The 22459-nt window shown below is 40.4% G+C and overlaps 1 protein-coding gene and 1 long non-coding RNA gene across 33 annotated transcripts in view; both read left to right on the top strand.

Moving 5' to 3' along the window:
• Positions 1 to 22459, top strand: part of MITF (melanocyte inducing transcription factor) — a 226937-nt gene that overhangs the window by 36938 nt on the left and 167540 nt on the right. The gene's annotated exons all lie outside the window — the stretch shown is intronic.
• LOC136794973 (uncharacterized) lies at positions 3089 to 6508 on the top strand. Its single transcript, XR_010842509.1, has 3 exons — positions 3089 to 3644; positions 4475 to 4536; positions 5051 to 6508. It is a non-coding gene; the product is annotated as an uncharacterized lncRNA (long non-coding RNA).

Genomic DNA, 22459 nt, shown 5'->3' with positions numbered 1-22459 from the left:
AAAAGCAGGGTTTTGTCTTGTGATTGACCCGGGAATCCTCTGTGTTTTAATGGAAGGTGGGAACTTGCACTGAGCCATGAGGTATGCAGAGAAGTGCAAATGGTCGTACCTAGGTTGTAGAAACTGACAGTTCAAAATATGGAAGTGCTGATGGAATTCCTAGACGTTATGTTCTGGAAGGATGAGTAAAGCTATTCAATCAAAAATATGTGGGAGAACTTCCTCAAGGCATGTGCAGATATCTGCTGAGATGTGGGTTGGTTTGAAGGCTGGAGCTTGGAGAGGAAGTTAATTTGAGTTCAATGTCAACGGAGGACCTTTTCAGCCATGATTAGGAGGGTGGACTTTATTCAAAGGCCAATAAGAAGCATGGAAAAGTTTTAAATAGGAGCCAAAGGATCCTGTTTGTGTTTCTGAAAGATCACTGCGGCAGGGGCACAGAGAATGTATTGCAGAAGGTAGTGGCAAAGAAGACCAATGAGGAGCAGTGCAGGTAGGAGATGATGCCCTCCTGGACTTGCATGGTGGTTGTAGAGATGCATGGGACTGGGAAGTACTGGGGATGAGGAAGCGCAGCCCTGGGTGATTGGTCGGACTTAAAGTGGAGAGACAGTGAGGAGGGAACGATGGCTTTAGATTTCTCACGTGGGCAGGTGGAAGAACAATAGTGCTGTTTACAGAGATGGAGCGCTTGGGAGGGAAACAGGTTGGGGAGTGTGGGTATTAGTTCTTCTTTGTACCTGGGGTGTGAGGTGGAACAGCTGTCACCTGAGAGAGCTTTAGGGAAGGCACGATTCTGGGGGTAGAGTTTGTGTTTCAGTCAGGTTTACATTTTCACGCATGAAACTCAATAGCCACCGAACAGTTGCCTAAACAGGTGGGGATCCATTTGTCTCCCATACAAGACGCACAGGGCTACATGACCACTGCCATTCTTTTAGTGGTTCCATGATGTCAGAACCATCCTTGCAGTGATTTGTCTCGGCTTATTTCTGATGCTTTTTACCTTGTGGCTGCAAGACGGCTGCTGCTACTCCAGGCATTACATCTGCTTTCAGAGGAGGGGGAGAATAAGAGGGTAAGATCTGTAGCAGGAAAACACAAGTCTTTCTAGAAACCCCCTGTAGGTGTCTCCTTGCATCTCATCGGCCAGAACTGTGTCAGATGGCAGCTCTTCCCTGGGCACGTTGCCGTCTTGAGCAAATTAATGGTTCTGTTAGTAGGAGGCAAAGGAAGTGGAACTTCTGTATGCAAATAGTCGCCTGGTTTGCCTCAGCCAGGTTTCTGGTAAGGGATGAAGGGGTATGAAATGTTTGAGGACATAGAGGAGTTTAATCACACAGGTGAGAGCTTTCAATGGACGTGTTTTCTCTTAACTCTGTAGTCAGCCCCAAGCTGTCATTTCCTATTAATATGTAAATTATGAGGTGTGTTTAAACTTCGACTATATTTTTGTTTGTCACCTTCAAACACATATAACTCTGAATTGTCTTTAAAATATATTAAACCCAGCGTTCCCCCTGTCTGATTAAAATTCTCTACCTGCGGAAGACGTTTTTTTCAAATTTATTCCAAATCTTGCTTATCCATAAGCTCTCTCTCAGTGGATCCCTTTGGCATTAGAGCAAATGAGGAGAATTCCATTTGGTGTTCACTTACTGATACGCATGTAAAAGCAGGGATGGAAAATGTCATCCCCTTTACTATGACTTTTGTATCTGTGAAGGATATAATCATTCTATGTTTAAAACTAGAGAGAGGAAATATTTGTTCACTGTTTTTGAAGGTAATGTTATTCAGGGTATCGTAAGATGCAAATATTTGTCCTCTGTTCCAGTTTAATTCAAGAGAGTCTCCCCACCTAATATATGCAGAATTCTCTCAGTGACTGTTTTAGCTAAGAGTGGTTTTGAAGATAAATACTTTTTCAGCCCCCGAGGTAGAGGAGAAGGAGCAGAGATTTTGGAAACAGGCATCTCAGGTCTACCACTGTGCTGTGCGATCTTGGGAATATAATTTAACCTCTGTGAACTGGTTGATTCTATGAAATTGGGATGAGAGCAGGCGATAGTTTTATGGTCCCTATCACATACAGATAGGAAAATACCTCTGCAACAAGGGTGGCTGGGGCCCACTGAAGATGCAAGTAAAATCCAAGGGGGTGTGGGATAAGGAGAGATGAATTTCTGCTGGGAGACTTTAAGAAGGCTTTTGGGACGAGAGGGTTTGAACCCCATGTTGGAGAATGCTGTAAACCCATGAGGGTTTAGGGTGATGGAGGATGGCCCCAGGCTGAGCACACGCAGGGTATGTTTGAGGATTTCAGAGATTTATTGTTTTTAATAGAGGACAAAACGAGGAGAGCCTTTAAAGTCTGGCTGAGTTTGGACTTTGTTTCACAGGTGATGGGGGGCAACTGAAGACACTTAAAAAATTCGTACAAATTCAATTTTGATAGAAGTGGATATAATTATGGGTCAACGATATGTACATTTAAAACTTTCATAGATTTTAAAAATTAAACTTTGTATTTGAGATAATGGTAGATTCCTAAAACACATGGTTTTAAGAAATAATACCTAGAGATCCCAAGTACTTGCCCCGTTTTCCCCAGTGGTACCATCTAGTACAATATCATAGCCAGAAATCCACTGAAAACTTTTTTTTTTTTTTTTTTTTTGTGGTACGCGGGCCTCTCACTGCTGCGGCCTCTCCCGTTGTGGAGCACAGGCTCCGGACACGCAGGCTCAGCGGCCATGACTCACGGGCCCAGCCGCTCCGCGGCATGTGGGATCTTCCCGGACCGGGGCACGAACCTGTGTCCCCTGCTTCGGCAGGCGGACTCTCAACCACGGTGCCACCAGGGAAGCCCTGATGCTAAGTTTTTTTATGCTGTCTGTGATTCTGGAGAGAATTTAATTTTCAATACAATGATGTCCTTTGGAAACATAACTCATTTGTAGTTATTTGCTTTCTAGTCCTTTAAAAATAATAATACTATTAAGTGATGAGATAGATTGATTCTGGTTTTGGTGAGTGTGTGTTTTTCAAATATGTGACCAGGTTATTAATTAATGTTGGATCCCTAATCATGTATTCTTTGAAGAAAGAAGCCCTCAAATAAAGTCTGTCGAATAAGAATCCCAAGTCTTTACTGGCCCCAGATAGGTGCAGCTGTCCATTATTATGGCACTTTTGTATTCCTAAGTATTCCTAGAACCAGCTACATAATTTGCAGGGGCCCAGTACAAAATGAAAATGTGGGACCTCTTACTTAAAACGTAAGAATCTCAAGATGGTGACAGCAGATCATGAAACCAAGCCCAGGCCCAATGCACTACATGTCACATGCCCACCACGCTGGCCCTGTTTAGACCCTTGAACATGTGTGCAAAGGTTGGGGTAAAGTATGTTTTTCCAGTTGAGGGCCATTGGCTCGAATCAAATTCTCATTCGATTTTGACACCCAGGAAAGTTGTAGAAGCACTGCTTAGACAAGTCAGCAAACGTGGAAGCTTTGTGTCTGAACAGTCCTCTGCTCCCAAGCAAGCAGTGTACCTTTTGGCCACAGCAGCTGGTTCCGGCAGACATTAGGCTGAGCACGCTGCCGTTCCATCCTCCTGAATTCCAGCGGCAGCAACCCGGTAGGGACGGTATATGTTGCTGAGTGTTTGATAGGTCGTCTCCGGAGTGTACTTGCTCCCTTTTTACTGAACTCTGTTTCTGAAACATACAGAATAGATTGCCTGTCCAATTGATGGGCACTTAAGTTCATTTGGAACAGACAGTAGCACTGTTCGTTATGCTGGGGATTTGGAGATCAGCATTTCTGGAAGGCGGTTGGTGGACTTCAGATAGGTCTGTCGCATTGCCCGACTTCACAGGGTTTATTAGTTTGTGAGGGCTGCCAAAACAAAGTACCACAGGTGGAGTGGCTGGAACAACAGAAATGTATTGTCTTACAGATCTGGAGGCTGTAAGTCTGGAATCAAGGTGTCAGTAGGGCTCTGCTCCCTCTGAAAGATCTAGGGAGGGATCTGTTCCAGACCTCCCTCCTGTCTTCTGGTGGTTTCCTAGCTTGTGGCGACATGACTCCAGTCTTCACACGGCTCCTCTCTGTTCAAATTTCCCCTTTTTATAAGGGCACTAGTCATATTGGATTAGGGGCCTGTTCTATTCCAGTATGTCTTCACCTTAACTAATTGTATCTGTAATGATCCTATTTCCAAATAAGGTCCCATTCTGAGGTATTGGGGGTTGAGACTTCAACATAAAAATGTGGGGGGCACACAATTCAACCCATATAAGGGGTATTTTCAGATCGTGGTTTAGGAATGGCAGGTCCTGGCATTGTGTACCTCTCAGCCCAAGTGGCCCTACACAGAGGGCTTGCCCTGTAAAGACCTCAGCCTGCTATAATAATTTAGAGAGGTGTTTGTGGAGCTGGTGATTTATTTATTTATTTATTTATTAGGTCTTCATTGCTGCACGTGGGCTTTCTTTAGTTGCGGCGAGCGGGGGCTACTCTTCATTGCGGTGCGTGGGCTTCTCATTGCAGTGGCTTCTCTTGTTGCGGAGCATGGGCTCTAGGCATGTGGGCTTCATTAGCTGTGGCTTGTGGGCTCTAGAGCGCAGGCTCAGTAGTTGTGGCGCTCGGGCTTAGTTGCTCTGCGGCATGTGGGATCTTCCCGGACCAGGGCTCGAACCTGTGTCCCCTGCATTGACAGGTGGATTCTTAACACTGTGCCACCAGGGAAGCACCTGGAGCTGGTTTTTAAATAATACATGAGCCACTTTGAATTACTTGTTTTGGGCCCTTGACCTGTAGCATCATAAGCTCTTAAATTATTTTTTTAATCATCCCTGTCAGTCAGTAGATGCCAAGGTCAAATTACTATCACGCCTACATGCCTGACACTTATAATAGAATAATAATAAGCTAACATTTATTGAATGCTTATTATGTGCTAAGAACTCCGCATGCATTATCTAATTTTATCTTCACAACAGCTCTATTATATAGTTGCTGTTTATCTTCCATTTTTAACAGGTGCGGACACTGAGATCACGTCTGGTTGTATGACATGCCCATAGTCACATAGCTAATAAAGTGGCAAGCTGAGGTTCAAATCCAGTTCTGTCTGATTTCCAAACCCAAACAACACTGCATTGGATGTGCCCTGTATTTTTAGAGGAATGTTTGCATATGACAGTTCACCATTCAAAGCCTGTTTTATCATGGCCCTTTTCTTTTTTTCTATATCATTCCCTGATTAAATATTCTCCACCTATGTTTATTTCTCTCAGGATTCTTAACCTTTTTCAAAGTAACCAGCAGGCTTTCCATAGGTTTTATTGCTATCTACTTCAGTAAATCTAGGAATGTTCATCTGAATTAATTGAAACTACAAATGGTAAATGGGATTATGTTCAAGTTGTGTGTTTTACAGATCCTTAAGAGAACATAGAAATTAACTAATTTCCTAGACACAGGTAAGAATAGAGCCTTAAACATCGCCAGAGAATTTCCTAGTAGTGATAAGGAAATTTGCTCTCATCTAATGTATACTGCTTTCAGTATAGTGTGCTATATGGTAAGAGTGAGGAGACCAATTCTCTCGAAAAACATCTTTTTGCTTTGTTCCTTCTTGCCCAGGTAGCAACTAGAATTCTCTTTCTCCATCAGAGTGATAGTACAATTAAATTCATGCAGGTGAATAGATAGGTTCTTTTGCAGGTGTGTGAACAATGCTGGTTTGGATGCAGAGACTGAGTATCCTCTGACGGATTATGGGTAAGTTCACCTGCCAGAAATTATATTTTGCTTCCTGCCAGAAATTATATTTTGCTTGGATGCTTCTTGTCTCTCTTGCCCATCTGTACAGTATTAAGTTGCAGACAGTATGATAGAGTCATCTTTTAAAAAATCCTGGTTATTCTTGACTATTAGTTTATTTTGGGCAGGTAGAAAAAAGAAAGATAAGGTGCTTTATTTGACTGTAGTATACTTAGTCAAATGTGTACACAGAAACACATACATATATGTGTATACAGAGACACACACACGTGCGCGCATATATACACACACATACATCCCCATAGAGCCTTTGTTAAAATGGCGTGTCAGCTTATGTTGCTTTCAGCACATTAAAAATTGAGGATTTCTCTACTGTAATTGAAGTATTTGCCAGGGGCTATGGGGTAATTTATTATACTTATTTGTAAGGTTCTATAAAGGATGTTTTGAATAATCCAGAACATGTTTTTTTCCCCCATGTGTCTAAAAGCAATGTTTTGCAAACTGTAGTCCGAGGGTCACCTGTGTCAGGATCATCTGGGAGCACATTAGGGATGAATTTCTGAGTCCTGGGACTGCAGCCCTACTGATTTCGAGGTTTCCAGGAAACTGCATTTCGCTCATCTCCTTTGTGATTCTTTGCCACACCATCCTTTGAGAACCATGGTCTGATATGTATCAACAGGAAAATAAAGATTCAATTTAATTTTCTCCTTTTTGGTTTACTTTCCTCTTGTCTGTCTTTCCTCCTCCTCCCCTTCCCTCAAATATATTAAAACTATTTCAAGAGTTATTCTAATGGCATATATTTTTCATTATTCATGAAAGCCTTTTGTTAATTTTAGCAATATCACAATTCCATCTTTTCCTTTGTGGTCTATATAAAAGGAGCCATTGGGGAAGAGTGTGCGTGTGTGTGTGTGTGTGTGTGTGTGTGTGTGTGTGTGTGTGTGTGTGTTTAAAGACCCACTATTCTTCATAGCAAATCTCCAGGAAGGAACAACATGCTGTTTGTTCTTTTCTCAGGATGAACCATGGCTTTCTTTGCAAAAGTGGGTATTGTCATCAGTGCTTTTCAGCAACTTACGATCCTTCCTTTTTTTAAATCCCAGAATTTAGTGCAGACATTTAAAAAGTTTCTAGAGGCTACGTTTTGGGGTGAGTGAAGGGAATCAGAATTCTTTGAGCAATCATTTGGAGGATTTTCTGGGATCTCAGAATAGGCAATAAAGACTCCCTCAGTGTATAGTGTCTAGGACTTTGAGGTCTCTAAGTCTAGGAAACAGTCATAAAACTAGAGGTTTTAATGGATTTTTAGAAATCGGAAGTTTTTAACCAAAAGTATTCCTGACAGGTGAATTGCCTCCCTTCCTCCCCCATATTAGAGAAATTTCTTTGCTGAGAAGCTGAGCTAGCAAGATTGTCTCCACTTTAATCCATGGTAAAAAACTAGTTGGATTTCAAGAGATTAGGAATTTTCCAGGTGACTTGGATGGGTGCTTCTAAAGGTGTATTAGTCCAGACAATGATTTTAGAGACAGATTCTTCTTTATAAAAGGATTTTTTTCAGCCTAAGAAAATCATAACTTAAGTATTATAAAGTTAAGAAAATGTGGTGGTGATTTCTTCTCAAGTGTCAGATCCAAGGTATGTTTTCTCTTGGAGACCCTCAGGTCAATCTCAAGCGTCCTATATTCCAGTCTGGGAAGGTTGGCCTGGATTGTGGCCTCCAGCAGCTAACTGTGTTTTGTTCATTTGGATTGGTTCATACAAGTGAGAGTCTGTTATTTTTGCCTACGTGCCGCGGTTGGATTTTTTTTTTTTCCCCGAGTGGTACAAATCTCTTATCTTCCTGCTGTGTCTCTTCCATGAAAGCTTTGCTCTGGCAGAGAACCCCTGGCTGCAGAGCTGGGCTGATAGACGTGGCACTGAGTAGAATTCAGGTTATTCTGAGAGGGGCTCGAGCGTTCTTCATGAGGGCTGAGGCTGGCTGGCTGAGTGGCGGTAATGTGCTTGGACACTTGTGTCCCGAAATAACAGCAGCGGCAGCAGCAACGATTTAATAGCAGTAGCTGGCTGATCATTTATTGATGCTTCCACTGTGCCCGGCACTGTATGTGTCTTCCATGCATTATCTCATTTAAATTGGCAATAGTCCCATCAGCTAAGCACCATCTTTAATCTCCATTTTACAGATAATCATCTCAAAGACAGGAGACTAGTAAGAAGTAGAAGTGGAACTTGAACTCTGATCTCTTGGGTACCCACATGTGTGCATTTAACAACCACATTACATTCTCTCTGACTGAAGTACACATTGTTACCGGCTTTTTTTTTTTCCTCTCCTTAAATACCATCATAGTTTTTACTAAGTAATTCGTACTTAGTAATCTAGGAACCTGAAGACTCTCTTTCCTTATTTTTCATGAGTTGAGGTTTTGAGTGAGTGAGAAAGTTCAACCTTGGGAAACTGAACAAGAGCATGGACATTCAACCTGAGACCATGTCCATTTACTGAATGCTGGGATAAAAGGAATCTTGGGGGGGGGGGTAAGGGTTGGGTAAGAGAGAAAGAGATAGGTGGACACATCCAGGGTGATTTTCATCTTCTTAGAGGAGCAAGAGGGATATTAAATATAATTTAAGAACTAGAGTTCAGAGGTCAGCCGGGTAATAATGCCGTAGGATGCTTTATGTAAAGAAACAAAAAAGTTGTGTAATCAAGTAAATTTGGTAAACTACCTTCTAACATCCAATTGGAGGGCGTCAACAACCAAAGCACCCAGAGCACCTAACACTTACTGAGTGCTTCCTGTGTGTACCTTAAGCACTTTATATATACCAATGCTATAAGGTAGGTATTATTTTGATGCCAGTTTCACGAATGAAGAAAGGTTAGCCTGCTATTGTGTGGCAGAGCTGGGGTCCTAACCAAGGCAGTATAGCCTCAGATACTGGACTCCTACCTACTAGTGCCTCTTTTGTGACATCTACTGAGCACGTATATATGTGCCAGGCCCCAGTCTTAGTTCTTATTTATGCTTACTTTTTAACCTTCTCAAGCATCATAATGTGCACCAACATATTAAAGGTTCTGAAATGTCCAGCAAACACACTTGTTTATCTTTGTCCAGTTTTTCTCAGATTTACTTGACTACAGAATTCTCCTGTCTTTGGAGGGGAGGAGGAGTGACAGGAGAATATCTGCCTATGTGCACTTGGGGAAATGATGAACAAGAGAATCATTTTATTCTGACTTTGCTTCCCCCTAAACGCAGGTTTGAGACATGATTTATTTTCAAAACAGAGCAGATTCCCTGAGAGTCTGGCCTCATTCTATAACTGCCCAGTGTCTGGTGACCTTCATTAGGGCTCCATCTTGCTGACCCCGGGGCATGAATACCTGCTTCTGTCTACTTTATGGGAATGTTGACAGTAAATGACTGTGAAGCTCTTTGAGCTCCTTAGAAGAAAGAAGCTATTGAAGTCCAAGGTCTTTGTAATGTCACATCAAATATGCAGGGTTCCTTTATTTTGGTTAACATGGAAAAATGAGTGTATGTCCTAGCAGCACACATTAAATAGTGTTAGCTTACTCAGGGGAGGGAAGGAGATATATCTGGAAAATGTTTACTGCCCCCTGGAGTCAAATGTTCAGGTTCTTATAGGTGGCGCGGAGATGATTGCTCACAACACCTGAGTAACATTGATGTTGAGTTCCCTATAAGACTGTGGGAGCCATAGAATTGCTTGTGTTGTCTTACTCCTTTGAGGTACAAATATCTGAGGCCAGAGACCCAAATGCATACATCTTGGTGTACATGCTTGGAAGTGTACACTATTTTAAAAGTTTTGCTTTAGCATTAGAGTTTGATTGGTATATCAGGTAAAAATCCATTCAGTTGTAAATGACATAAAATCCAGCTTGAGCAAGAAAGATTTACTGGTTCCTTGAGGTGAAGAGTGCAGGTCCTTTCAGGGTTGGCTTGAACTTCAGGATTGTTTTGACTGAGAGGCCTGGTGTTAGTTAGTATCATGGGTCTTGTTTCTGATACCGTCCACTGTGCCTTCACGGTGACATGTCACCTTTAGTCTGTTTTTGGTTCTACCTCATGTCCAGATGTCTACCAGATATTCCTGAGGCTACTTGTCCCTTCCACATCCAGAGAGAGAGAGTGAGAGAGATTGAGAGATTAGATATATTTCTGGAGGCTCTTTCAGAACAGCAAGGAAAAAGATCAAACCTTTCTTATTAGCCAGACTTAAATCATGTTCCCGTTTATGAGCCAGTGCCTCTGATGAGGGAATGGGTTTAGGCTGATTGGTATAGACGATGGCGCCGTATTCTACTCCTAGATTCTAAGGGGGCTTGAGCTTTGCTCACGCAAAAGGAGGTATGGAAAATCAGATGGTCTCCAGAGTAAGTGAGAATGGATACAGATTTAAACTTTTGAAACTCATGGCACAATTTACCTGACTGTTTTCTCTTATACACTCATGTGAGCAGTTACATGTAAAACTGGCCAGTTAATGAATAAAAGACCTAGATCAAGATTTAACTTCTAAAGGATTTAGTTTCAAGCTCCCCTCTTTCTCAGTAGTTCAGGCTACACCAGACCAAACTGACGGATTCTCTTCCTTTTAGCTTGTTGGAAAGTGTTGGTGTTTTAGTTTTGAATTTGTTTATTAAATTGCATTAATTTAGCTTGTTGGAAAGTGTTGGTGTTTTAGTTTTGAATTTGTTTATTAAATTGCATGAAATTGAGTTTCTGTCTGGCCAGTGGTTTTCTATACCAGATGCATTTTGGATGAGTGAATCTGAGGTTTCATTAAGGAAATATAAATTACCCTAGCTTTATTACTCTCTTCTTTGTATTAATCTCAGCATGACTCCTCCTTGCTTCTGACATTGAACTCCTGTTTTCCTAAATAAAGGATATCTGTTTCCACATTGGTGTCCTAGATGCCTGACATTAAATTTTATTCCGTAAAAATTATGCCACTGATAGAAAGAAAATCATTAATATTGAGAGGCATAAATTCCAAGATTGATGTAGTAGTCGGAAGTAGATTGAGTACTAACTGTGTGACAGGAAAGCACTGTGCTAAGTGCTTTATCTGCATTGTTCTGTTTTTTCATCACAGCAGCCCTGGGAGGTGCTGTCATTACTTCCATTTTATAGAGAGGGAAACTGAGATTAAATAATACACACAAGGTCACATAAACAGGAAATTGTGGAACCAAAACACAGATCTCTTTGACTCTGAGTCTTGTCCTCTTAATCACTATTCCCTCGACTATCAAAGCCAGGATATTTAGATGTATCTGCTCCATCTAATGTTAAGTTTGGAATACCTGGGAAGTTGCATTATGTGTTTAAATCCTTCTGAAGTTAGTGCTTCTATATTCTAGTAGTTGTAGAGGATTGAAAAAGAGCATTTACTAGCATGGATCTTGGAAAAACCTGACCTGAGAGTCCTTCATGAAAAATGTGCATTTTCCCTGATAGCCAAAACAGTTTTGAAAAAGGACAGAGTTGGAGGACTCACACTTCCAGATTTCAAAGGTTATTGCAAAGCTACAGTAATTTAAACAGTATGGTACTGACGTTGAGACCCAGAAATAGACCAGTGGAATAGAATAGAGAGCTCAGAAGTAAATCCTCACATATATGGTCAGATGATCTTTGACAGGGGTGCCAAAACCACAAAATGGGGACAGGACAGTCTCTTTAACCAATGGTGTTGGGACATATCCATATACAAAAGAATGAAGGTGGGCCCTTATCTTATACCATATACAAAAAATAACTCAAAATGGATTAAGATCAAAATATAAAATCCCAAACTATAAAACTCCTAAAGGAACATGGTGGAAAAGTTTCATGACATTGGACTTGGCAGTGATTTCTTGGATATGACACAAAAGCACAGGTAAGAAAAGGAATGATACACTAGTGGGACTACATCAAACCTAAAAACTTTTGTGCATCAAAGGACTTAATCAATAGAGCGAAAAGGTAGGCTGTGGAATAATAGAAAATATTAGCAAATCATGTTTCTGATAGGGGTTAATCCAGAATACATAAAGAACGCCTCAACTCAACAACAAAAAATCAACCCAGTTAAAAAATGGGCAGGGGCTTCCATGGTGGTAGTGGTTAAGACTCTGCCCTCCCAATGCAGGGGACCTGGGTTCGATCCTTGATCAAGGAACTAGATCCTGCATGCCGCAACTAAAGATCCTGTGTGCCGCAACGAAGATCCCGCACACAGCAATGTAGATCCCACATGCTGCAACTAAGACCCGGTGTAGCCAAATAAATAAATAAATAAATATTTTAAAAAAATGGGCAAAGGACTTGAATAGACATTTCTCCAAAGATGACATACAAATGACCAACAAGGATGGGTACAGATGTTCAGCATCACTAATCATAAGAGACGTGCAAATGAAAGCCACAGTGAGATATCACCTCTCACCTGTTAGGATGGCTATTATTAAACAACAACAACAACAACCAACCAACCAGCCAACCCGGCCAAAAGAAACAAATAAACAACTCAGAAAATAATGAGTGTTGGCGAGGATGTGAAGAAATTGGAAACCTTGTGCACTGTTAGAAGGGATTGTAATATGGTGCAAGTGCTGTGGAAAACAATATGGTGGTTCCTCAAAAAATCAAAAATAGAACTACCATATGATTCAGCAGTTCCACTTCTGGATACGTATCCAAAATAACTGAAAGCAAGGTCTCGAAGAGATATTTTCATACCCATTACTCACAACTGCCAAGAGGTGGAAGCAACTCACGAATATCTATTCATGGATGAATGGATAAACACAGAATGGAATATTATTTAGCCTTAAAACTGAAGGAAGTCTCTTACATGCTATGGACATTATGGTATGTGAAGTGAGCCAGTCAGAATAAGGCAAATATCGTATGGTTCCACTTATATGAGGTCCCTAGAATAGTCAAATTCATAGAAACAGAAAGTAGAAGGGTGGTGCGAGGGGCTGGGGGAGGGGGGGGGAAATGGGAGTTTTTTAGTGGGTATTGGGTTTCAGTTTTGCAAGATGAAAAAGCTTTGGAGATTGCATAGCAGTGTGAGTGTAATTAACACCACTGAACTGAACACTTAAAAGATGGTAAATTTTATCATATGTGTTTTTTTAACTAGAATTGAAAAAAAATTGTATTTGTCTCCTGGTACTAATTTAACTCCTTGATTGAGTTATTTGAACATCTTACTTCAAGTTGTAAACCATGAGCCTACAGGCTGAATATGGACCACAGACATATTCAGATGGATTCATAATCTTGTTTTGACAACATAGGAATTAGTGGTCAATATTTTTTAAAAACTAGAAAATTTCACATAAAAATCTCTACTTCTAGCTTCTCTTGGAAAACTGGGCCTTGCCTAGTCAACAAATGACTGGAACTGAGGAGTAGCCAACCTCTTTTTAGACAGGGCATGGAACAGCCTACATTTCTCTCATCCCCTATTTTCTTATATCAGGTCCAAGGCCCTCATGTATAGTTGATTCTTGAACACTACAGGGATTAGGGGAACCCACGCTTCTCAATCCATGGAAAATCCACATATAACTGCCCCTCTGCATCCGTGGATTCATCCAATCACAGATGGTGTAGTACTGTAGTATTTACTGTTGAAAAAAAATCTGCATTTAAGTGGACCCATACAGTTCAAACCCATGTGTTCAAAGGTCAACTGTACATATAGTAACTTCCTGGCCTATTTGTAGGTTTCAAATATTAAACACCTTAATTCCTAATGCCTTATTACTACTGATATTGCCCTTTGGGTGCTCTGCTGGTCCTATACTAACTAATTAGGGTCTGTCATCTCTAAGTAGCCTATTCTCTTTTAGGTCTGAGAGTCCTGATCTGTCTTTCTGTAGGAACAATATAGACTCAGGGCTTTTTTTTCTTTTTTTCTTTTGCTGTTTTGCTTGCAGCAAATGTCCTACAAGTCATGTTCTAAATATAGATGTGTTAAATTTCAAATGTGAAAGTTTTTGATGGGTCTGAAGCCAGTTTGCTAATCAGGGCAAATGCTATGATTGGCGCCAGTGTTTACAGACCCTGGGGGTATTGTGAAATCCACCCTCGCCACTGTGATTCAGCTCTGGGGTGGAAAGAAGCTCCTTGACCCCTGAACAGTTCCCTAAGTTGTTTTTCTTCTTAACAGTGTGGTGTTTCGTTGAATGTCATAACTTAGAAAAGAAAAATATATGTTCCTTAGTTCATTTTACTAGTGCTGGATTAGCAGTACAGTGATAAATCATTTTTGCAAGCAAAAACAAATCATTTTTTTCTGAGTTTTTTTTATGTGCCATCAGTAAGTAAATGCCTGTCTACAGAAAGAAATCCAGAGACCCCAGGGCCTGCCTCTTTATATGAAGTTAAAAATAGTTACTTGTGCAAAATGTAAAAATCTTGGCTATTTGAAAGTTCAGACTGGCCAGATTTTTTATCTTGTATCTTTTAAAGCTAATTATTTACTCTTTCCAGGTAGGGCTAGTGCTGTCCATTGTAAGTAGCAGCAAAATAATGGAGAAGCAGCAGTTTCAAAAATTTTTCAAAGCTACCCAGTGCATGACATTCATGTGTGAGGCGTTATTAGAAATGCCTGTATGTTTCATGATGGGTCTATTTCATTTGTGTAGTAGAACTTGGAAAATGCATTTTCATGCATTGACTAATAGTGACCAACAGTAGAGGAGGGCTTAGTTTCCAGTACTGGTGGAGTAGAGGTATTTGGAGAATTTTCTGGTAATGAGACTTGGGTTATTAAGTTGCTGTGCCCTGAGAGTTACTCCTTAAAGGGGAGCCTGATGCTCTGAGTCCTTATCTTCACTTGCCAGAAGTTGAGGCTGTCATCTAGCGAAGTTGGTGTCCGAAATGAGATATGACTGTAGTTGATCCCATCACTATCTGGTGCAGAATTTTTCACGATGAGCAGCGGATCAGAGAAATCAAACAAAACAAGCCATTTGAACCAAACTGTGCTTTGCTAGCTGAAGGGACCTGAAAGTGAACAAAGTGACAGACATTTGGAGTTGCTTTCCCAAATTTGGTTTCGCTGCTTTTATCCATTTAATTGGTCAACAGCAGCACTCACTGGTAAAAACAGGAACAACAGACTCAAGTTTTGCTGTCAGCTATTACAGTGATGTTCTCTCTTTTTTCTTGCCCCTCTCTTCTCCTCCTTCCTTTCTTTGATCCTTCTCTCCCTCTCTCCCTCTCTCCCTTCCTAAGTTCAATTTTCTTTATAAAAATTTGTTTAATTCCAAAGGAATAATAACATAAAGAAAAACTTGTTAATTTTCCTCCTCGCCATCCCGAATCCTGCCCTACTAAAGAAATCAATATTAATAATTTGTTTTGGATCAACAATCATTCCCTTGCTCACTCAAACAAGATCTATAGACAGAGAAATTTATTTGTTTGAATTTTTACAAAAATGAACTCGTGTTGTATACTGTTACTTTCTTTATTCTCCTGGCACTATTTTGTGGCCATCTCTCCAAATCAATACATTAAGCTAAAAATCATTATTTTTAATATGGAAATATTTCATAGTATGATTTTATCATTTCTTCACATAATCCCCGTTGATTGATTCTGTTTACAGATTGCTTCCCACACCCCCACTAAAACAAATAGTTTTGCTTATTTTAACTGCATATTTTTTTGAAAAGCCTTTACGCTGTGTGATATTTGAAGAGGAAGCCTAAAAGGCTTTTTGTTTTTCATTGTGCATCTGTTTTCTCTATAGTTTCATCTGGTTTTATGAGTTTAAGTCTTTACCTTTTCTAATTTGCTAATTTACCTCTCGGAATCTTTGCATTTTGGTTACCTATGTTACAGTGATGAGTTTCTCACCCTTGGCACTCCTGTCATTTGGGGTCAGGTAGTTCTTTGTTGGGGGTGCCATCCTGGGCACCATAGGCTATTTAACAACATCTCTGGCCTCTACCCCTCAGATTCCAGTAGCATGCCAACCCCCTGTCAAGTTGTGAAAAATGTCTCCAGGCACTGCTAAATGTTCCCCAAGTGGCAACAGGGCGAAAACCACTGCTGTAATGTAGAGTGTATATGAAGTATGTGGCAGAGCTTTATTTTCCTTATAGGTTCATCTGTACTTGATAACATGAGTCTCGTGTTACATAGTATTGTTAGAAATTAATTTCAGGACTTCCCGGGGGGGTCCAGTGGTTAATTCTCTGTGCTTCCAATGCAGGGGCCATAGGTTCGATCCCCGGTCAGGGAAGATCCTGCCTGCTGTGTGGCGTGGACAAAAAAAAAAAGGGGAAATTAATTTCTGTCTTGGGTTCCAAATAATTTGGACTGAACCTCAGTTGGCTCATGTATACAAGACAGCCTTGGACTCTCCTTTAGCTTATGCCATTTTGGTGTCGTACGGTGGTGCGTCGACATAGGGCCCTTGCTTGTAAGCCACGCTGTTTTTTTTTTTTAACATCTTTATTGGAGTATCATTGCTTTACAATGGTGTATTAGTTTCTGCTGTATAACAAAGTGAATCATCTATACATATACATACGTCCCCATATCTCTTCCCTCTTGCGTCTCCCTCCCACCTCCCTATCCCACCCCTCTAGGTGGTCACAAAGCACTGAGCTGATCTCCCTGTGCTATTTGGCTGCTTCGCAGTAACTGTTTTACATCTGTTGTGTATATGTGTCCGTGCCACTCTCTCACTTCGTCCCAGCTTACCCTTCCCGCTCCCCGTGTCCTCGAGTCCATTCTCTACGTCTGCGTCTTTATTCCTGTCCTGCCCCTAGGTTCTTTAGAACCATTTTTTTTCCTTTGAAGATTCCATGTGTATGTGTTAGCATACGGTATTTGTTTTTCTCTTTCTGACTTACTTCACTCTGTATGACAGACTGTAGGTCCATCCACCTCACTACAAATAACTCAATTTCGTTTCTTTTTAGGCTGAGTAATATTCCATTGCATATATGAGACATGTTATCTTAATCAGATAGTTGGAGTATTTCTTGGCTGCAAGTTGGGGTGACACCTACTCAAATTAGGGAAGCATGGGAACGAGACGGGAATGCCATTTGAGTCTTACATCATTTTATTCCAGTAGGATTTAGGTACTTCTTGTGGTGCACGAGGTCCTGCCCATGGCCCTCCAGATATTTTAAGTGTGTAGGAGGCAGTGGCACCCATGGAGTCAACCACGAGCAGCCCCTCCTTTGTCCATATTCTACAGAGTCTCCCTAACTTCTGACCTTGGGCAAAATAGCCCCGATTGGGAGGATCATGGGGGAGCCCCCTATTGTCCACATATTCTATAATTTGTCTCTGCAAAGAGATGCATTGTGTAGTGCTCTAAGCAGCTTCCCATTTCACAAGTGACTATTTATGGATGATTTATTTAATTAATAGGGTGTCTGTTACTATACCTGAACAAGGCTGGGCATCAGGTCCTTAATCAGAAATGTGGCCCCTTAGTGTGAAGAAGTAGTGTTTTTCATGTGTTTTTTTTTTTTTTTTACAAAAAGTCAGATGGCCTAGTGTTAGCTTGACTTAGTGCCGTTTTCAGATAGGTGATTATAAGGATTACTGATGTTTCTGTGCACTGGAGAATAAGCCATGTGCATTTCCCTTCTTGGGCCTTAGTAATGAGCTAAGATGACTGAGATTTGATTCTCACGTCCTTGGTTGGCGTTTTAGTTGTGCTAGCTTTTTCTGGTCAAGGTAATAGACAAACATTAAAATGTACATGCATTTTAAAAAGTTGTAATGTCATCCAGACTGTTTTGCATCCGTGATTGATTGATTGATTGATTGATTGATTTATACGCACACCTATAACTGCCCACACCCACACACACACCCATGTGGCTGTATTACCCAGATCAAGAATTAGAACGATTCCAGAACTGTGCAAGGTTCTCCCGTGTCCTTCTCAGCCAATAACCACCCCCCCAGAAGAAAAACCATCAGTCTGACCTCTATCACTCTGACTTAGTTTTACCTATTCTTGAACTTCATGTAAATGGAATCATTTGTATTTGTTCCTTTGCCTCTTCTTAAGACAGACTGATATAGAACACTTCAATTAAAAAAAAAATACTAGGTAATCACTCTTCATATTATAAAAAGATCACCTTTGGTTTTAAAAAAATTAATGAATTTTCCTTTCTTGTTTAAAAAGTCAATCTGTTCATAAAATTCAAATGTATGTACATAGCAAGTATCTTAAATCAGTCTTACATATTTCAAATACACATAACATTATAAGGATATGATACACATTTTTAGTTTATCTGTGATTTTTCTTAATATCAAGTATGCTTTTTATTTTTATTAAAATTTTTTTAAATTTTTAATTAATTAATTAATTTTTAATTTCAATTTTTAATTTCATATTGGCTATAGTTGACTTACAATGTTGTGTTAGTTTCAGAGGTACAGCAAAGTGATTTAGTTATACATATTCATATATCTATTCTTTTTCAGATTCTCTTCCCATATATGTTATTACAGAGTATTGGGTATAGTTCCCTGTGCTGTACAGTAGGTTGTTGATTATCTATTTTATATAAAGTAATGTGTATCTGTTAATCCCAACCTCCTAATTTATCCTCCCCACCACCTTTCCCCTTGGTAACCATAGTTTGTTTTCTAAGTCTGTGAGTCAACCTCTGTTTTGTAAATAAGTTCATTTGTATCACTGTTTAGATTCCACATAGAAGTGATATCATATGATATTTGTCTTTCTGTGTCTGACTTCACTTAGTATGACAATCTCTGGGTCCATCCATGGTGCTGCAAATGGCATTATTTCATTCTTTCTTATGGCTGAGTAATATTGCACTGTATATGTACCACGTCATCTTTATCCATTCATCTGTCAGTGGACATTTAGGTTGCTTCCATGTCTTGCCTATTGTAAATAGTGCTGCAGTGAACAATGGGGTGCATGTGTCTTTTCGAATTATGGTTTTTTGCGGATATATGCCCAGGAGTGGGATTGCTGGATCAAATGGTAGCTCTATTTTTAGTTTTTTAAGGAACCTCCATACTGTTCTCCATAGTGGCTGTATCAATTTACATTCCCACCAGCAGTGTAGGAGGGTTCCCTTTTCTCCACACCCTCTCCAGCATTTATTGTCTGTAGACTTTTTGTGATGGCCATTCTGACTGGTGTGAGGTGATACGTCATTGTAGTTTTGATTTGCATTTCTCTAATAATTAACGATGTTGAGCATCTTTTCATGTGCTGTTGGCCATCTGTACGTCTTTGGAGAAGTGATTTCTCTTTATTTTTGCCCATGTGCATACCATACCAAATTATATAGAACAGGGGTCCCTTACATCATAAATCACATAAAATCCTTTGTTTTGAAACACAATTTTAATTTTCTGTTGTTATTTTTGAAGGCTGGGTTTAGTTGGTATTCCTTCAAGGAGTATGAAAGTAATTCTTTTTGATGGAAAAAGGGGATACGATCTGACAGGATTTTTTTTTTCAGTGCCTGTGAGGAATCTTTTGAAATAGTTTTCCAGGTAGTAAAATGTTTAATGCCGTTTGGATGCACTGTAGTTTGTGAAGCTGACAAGCAATATCTCTTTGGAGTGGTTGTGAAACAAATCCTGGGACAGATTGACTTGTTACTTAGTCCACATCTGTTGCCTAGACAAAAACTAAACATTTCAAAATACTTGGGCAAATGCCACAAACAAGTGATGCCTGGGGATTACGCTATTAAAGTAGAAGCAGCAAGACCACATTTAGATGATAAAGGTTGCAGAAATAATATCCACTTAGTACGAGATTTTTATTGTAGGTTTTTTGAGTCTAATATACGGTAAATGCATTAGCAAAGAGAAAGTCTTGTACTCTTAAGTTTAGAAATTATTTTTACTTGGAATATGCAGCAGTTTGCATTGTATTTTGGTCTAAAGGGTATACCCCTCATTATTTGGCTTTCATCAAAGCAATTTAGTGCCACATGTGAATGAAAACTAGGTTAGATCTGTCGTAGTAGCTGAAGGTTAGGGTGACACAGGGAAACATAAAATGTCAATCTTTGTGCCTAAGTGTTTTTTTTTTTAACCTATGTTCTCACATTCTTTTTTTTTTTTTTGACATTAATTTTTACTGCTTTTTCTCTTACTAATGGGAAGAGGGCTTTAGTTGTTTTTTTTAATGTATAACATAACACATTGACATTTTCCCCCTTTATTTATTTAAGTTTTTGGCTGTGTCGGCTCTTAGTTGCGGAGCACAGGATCTTCGTTGAGGCATGCGTGATCTTTTGTTGGCGGCTCGTGGGCTCTTCTTTGCAGTGTGTGAGCTTCTCTCTAGTTGTGGCACGCGAGTTTTCTCTCTCCAGTTGTGATGCGCGGGCTCCAGAGTGTGTGGGCTCGGTAGTTTGCAGCACGCGGGCTCTCTCATTGAGGAGCCCGAGCTCAGTAGTTGTGGCGCCCGGGCTTAGTTGCCCCGCGGCATGTGGGATCTTAGTTCCCCAACCAGGGATCGAACCCACGTCCCCTGCATTGGAAGGCGGATTCTTTACCACTGGACCACCAGGGAAGTCCCTCATATTCACAGAGGTATTTGTTGTCTGTTTGGTGATATCTACAATTCATATAAAGGAATATTTGTTATAGCATCTGCTATTATACTAAGGATCATTCATTACATAATTTTGGGGAGTGAATAGGTTGTAGGGGGAAAAAAAGGATTCTTTTGGCCAAACTGGAAGGATTTTCTATTTTGTTGGACTCAGTGGGAGGAAAAGAAAATCCTGTTGCAGATTTATGTATTTGAAGGGGTACAGGTCATGATAGTTGAGAAATCAGGAATTCAGGGAGCCTCTTTCATTCTTTTCTGTTTTCATGAATTCTCACGATCTAACATCATCCTCTTTGGATGTAAGTGACATTTATTTTCAGTCTTGATTTTGAAATGCTGTTACTTTAATTATATATATTGTGAAAAATAATATAATTCCCCACAGATGACTTGATTGTCAAAGTCGTTTCTTCTGCCCATCTTGGTGGAAATACTCAGTATTTTTTCATCTATAACCAAGGTTATCTTTATCTTTCTGAGCTGTCAGTGGTGTGGTGACATATGTAGCGATGCAAATCTGGGACTCCCAATGCTGTGGGTTAGAGATTACAATAAAAATACAGAAGTGAATTTCAGAAGCAACATGCATTTTAGATTTTCCAGAAGGCTTCAAACAGATTATAGGTAAAGTGTTGACGCATAGTTTTAGTTTTTAATCAGTCTGTATCTTGATTGAAAAGGAAAGACCCTCCAGAACTCTATTGTCTTCATTGCATTCGAATCCCAGTTCTATGACTTACTGAGTTGGGAACTGTTAATGGGCCCAGTTTATGCCTCTAGCTGACCTAGCTCTGCCTCAGTTTCCCCATCTGTAAAGTGGGGATAGTGCTGCCCGTATGACCCAGTTGCTGGGAAGATTAAAAGCCCAACTGATTTTCAACATAGTAGCCCAGTTCCTGGCTCCATAATAGTTGATACTTTTATTATTTTTATGCTAAGAACACCGTGTTGTATTAGTGGAAGCCAGGCAGACTTTGTTCAGTTCCTGTTGTATCACATATTAGCTGTATGGGACCTTGGCCCGGTCACTTAACTGACTCTGAGTCTCATGTTCCTCAATTGTAAAATAGGAATCCTAGTATTTACCATTCACAGTTGTGAAGAAAAACGATAATATATTTATAGTGCATAGCATAGGTCTTGGCACATCATAAGCTTTCAGCAAATGATAGTTGCTGTTGTCATTATGGTTTTTGGTATTATCATTTTTATTATTATTTGATGATGCGTCTACATTGCAAAATTTCTGCTGCCATTTCCATAGCCTAGCTAGTGTTATCTCTCTCTGGATTATTGTAATAGCCCTTTCACCCTTCTCTCAATGTTGGGATAAAGACCCTAGATGATGATCTGTCCTTTGCCTACCCCCCTACCTCCCGCCCCCATTTTCCCACATTGCTTTCCTGTAAATCTTTCTGTGCTTTGGCCACCACGGACTTTGTTCATTTCTTTCAATATGTTATGCTACTTCTTTGCACAGGGCCTTTGCATATGCTTATTTTTCCTCCTTGAAATAGGCCTGACCTCTTTTTCCTTTCCCTTCTACTTCTTTTGTTGTTGTTGTTGTTGTTGTTGTTGTATGCGGGCCTCTCACTGTTGTGGCCTCTCCCGTTGCGGAGCACAGGCTCCGGACGCATAGGCTCAGCGGCCATGGCTCACGGACCCAGACGCTCCGCGGCATGTGGGATCTTCCCGGACCGGGGCACGAACCCGCGTACCCTGCATCGGCAGGCGGATTCTCAACCACTGCGCCACCAGGGAAGCCCCCCTTCTACTTCTTCACTTCCGTCCTTATCCCCTTATTAAATACCCTCATAGGTCCTTGTGCTTAATTCTTTCAGTCACTTGTCATGTTAAATTTTTTTGTGCTCACGTAATGAATTCCATGCCCCTCCCCCACCCCCACCCCCAGACTGTAGGTTCTGAAAGAGTAGAGGTACTGTCAGATTTGGATCACCACTGGGCCTTCATTTAGTTCCCCTCCACACTCGTTTGTTATGGGAGGGAGGGAAT

The sequence above is a fragment of the Kogia breviceps genome, chromosome 10 (genome assembly GCF_026419965.1).
Source record: "Kogia breviceps isolate mKogBre1 chromosome 10, mKogBre1 haplotype 1, whole genome shotgun sequence".
Taxonomy (NCBI): domain Eukaryota; kingdom Metazoa; phylum Chordata; class Mammalia; order Artiodactyla; family Physeteridae; genus Kogia; species Kogia breviceps.
Note: the sequence above shows the minus strand (reverse complement) of the source record. Positions and strands in the feature narration are given on the sequence as shown.